Source organism: Temnothorax longispinosus, chromosome 6 (assembly GCF_030848805.1).
Source record: "Temnothorax longispinosus isolate EJ_2023e chromosome 6, Tlon_JGU_v1, whole genome shotgun sequence".
Classification (NCBI taxonomy): Eukaryota; Metazoa; Arthropoda; class Insecta; order Hymenoptera; family Formicidae; genus Temnothorax; species Temnothorax longispinosus.
In genome coordinates, this window is record NC_092363.1 from 2,859,364 (window position 1) to 2,862,189 (window position 2,826).

The window sequence follows — 2,826 nt, forward strand, 5'->3', positions numbered from 1 at the left end:
TCAAGCTAATAGCAGAGCAACACGATCATGTGGCAGAGTTACAATGCGGATAGCCATTACTAGATTTAGGACTACGGATTAAGGCAGCTGCCGATACGATGCCGCGTATATACTTTCAGGAAACGAGGCAGATCATCTCGCATGCGCCGCTCGATAATCCTCGGCATCAAAGTCGTTTCCTCCACTCGACAAATTTTAGGAATTTATTTTATCTACGGGCTCTCCGCGTCGACTAAAAATTTCCTGATAATATAGATTTTTTTTTACGTAAATATACGCGATTTGTTCGTTCTAGCTTTTTGGCAAACATTCGGCATCTCGCTCCGCAAAAAGATGAGAGGAAATAATGAGGATGATGAAGGAAGAAGCGGTAATGTTCTTGGGGTCTTTGAAGAGAAGACACATTATAATCGACCAGCTGTTTCGTATTCGCGACCATAATTCAGAGTTTATCGCGAGAAAGTTGAAAAACAGATACCATTTTATATGTTAAGTGTCCGGGACGTGCTGCATCTCAGGATATGCATCTTCGGGATAAGCTTCTTTCCGTGTACCACGGAACATAACCCGGGGACATTGCCGCTCGGAGCGCTTCAGAAATGGTCGAACACTGTGCGACCTTTTTTTCCACCTCGTTCCTAAGACATTGCCGAAGAAGCTGACGATTCGTAATCCCGACAATTTCTCAAAATATACCAATTTCCAGCTCGTCCTCTTCTTTCCAACGTCAAGCAGTCGCATGCAAAAGAAACGCTCTGCCATCGTCATGCGAAATATTAATCTACCAGACACAGAATCTTGCTAAAACAAATGAATGATATTTTTATACGCAATTCTTCTTCCGAGGGCAATTGATACCTTTTTGTACGCATTATTTTATTTTTTAAAGAAAAACCAGTGATACTAAGATAAATGACAAAAATGTTTTTAAGACTCTACGAATACTGCAATCATACATCTTCTCTTGACTATATCTTATACAACTTTTATTTTAAAGAAAATTTTTCTTCAATAAAAATATTTCATTTCTATTTAAATATTAGACGCACAGATGGTAGAATATTTAAAGAAGAGCCATATTTTAGGAGTACGCGAAAGTAATAAAAATATAACATCTTGCGGAACGAATTTTGAAACGTACTACACGTGACGCGAAGCTCTCTGCTGGGTCATTCGCAGAGTAACCACGTATCTGAAACTTTCACATTTCCGTCTGATTTATGCTCGGAATTATCCCTTCGTAACCGTCCGGTTTCCTCTGACTTGTAGGAAACGCTACGCCAAGGCGACCGCCAATCGCGCGAATAACTCCAGTTCACCCGGGCGTGAAATTAATTTTAATTGTTCGTTAATTAGTTCTTAGAGGAACTATGCGTTGCATTCGGAAGCCCGCTGTGCCGCGATTCCGTCACCTCGTCGGCAAACCGAAACATTAATTTACCGTTTCGCGTTCGTCTCCTTCCTTCCGTACATACGTAATGGCATTAAGTGTCTGCAAATCCACATGACTGACAGAAGCAAGGCGACGTACGTGACAGCCTTCGCCTTGGCTGATTATGTAATACAATAATATAGAGAGATCTAATTAGTGTACTTGCGTATGCGCGTGACATAAGCTCCGGGTAAAGGGTATGATTATGAGTTAAGTAAAGGTTTAACAATTCGCTATCCCTTTCTAAATTACGGCCCACCGTGTAACAGGTGTTCATTAAACTTTTACGTTACTTTAGAATATTTTATAAAATAAAAAGAAGAATAAATTACATTAATGTAGCAAAGAAAGATAATTTAAGTTAGCACCAAGAGATTTAAGCGCAATTGGCCATTATTCAAATTCAGAAAAGTTCTCACTGAAGCGATTGTGGACTTTCATTGCAATCTAATAATCTAAGAGCATAGCATGCCAAAAGTTAAGACCTGTGTGTGTGTGTGTGTGTCATCGTAGTCGATTATATCATCTACTGCTGCTTTCTCTAACGTGTCGCAAGTTCTCTGCAGAAGTTTGTTGGTGCAATTCGGGTCAATCTCGACAGAGATACAGAGATCAGGTCAAAGGGAGGCATCGACATTACAAGGTTCGAAACCAAATTTCACTCGGTGACAGGTTTTATCGCGCAGCCATATTATACAAGTCTTCTTACATATTGCATCTGCTGTCATATTAAGACATATTAAGTCATATCTGTTGTCATATTAAGTCTTAACGATTTATTAAACACATTATTTAAAGCTAATCAAAAATAGTATGTAAATTAGTGTGTGAATTATAAATAATCCAAATTATAAAAGTTTATGCGAATTAAGTTTTAAGAAAAAAATAGATAGCCTCCAGTGGGCTCAACTGTATGTTCACTATAATGACGAAGCCGCTTGCAAATACAGCATGGATATGATTACGTTATCAGAACAAATGTTTGGTACCACTGATTAATTTTGTTGACCACCAACTAGTGATTACAACCCGGATTTGCGATTGGTGATGGAATGTATGCGATGTAAGCAGTAGCAGCGTCTTAATCAGACTATTGCCAATTGCACGTGATCTAACATGATTCTGGACTATATCGAGTCAAATTTTCATTAATCAGATCAGTGTAGATTTTCACACGCAAATTCCTAAAGAGTTCATTACATTACTGAGATTAACATAAAATGCAACAATAATACAAAGAACTAAACGATAAAAAAATCTAATCTTTTCTTTAAACTACTTTAAATTCCTGATTTTTTATCTTCTATAAAAACGTAAAACATCGAGTAAGAATTCAATTCTTTAAACTTTTCTTTCACATTTGTGTGTTGGTTAATACAAACTCCGAGTAGAAA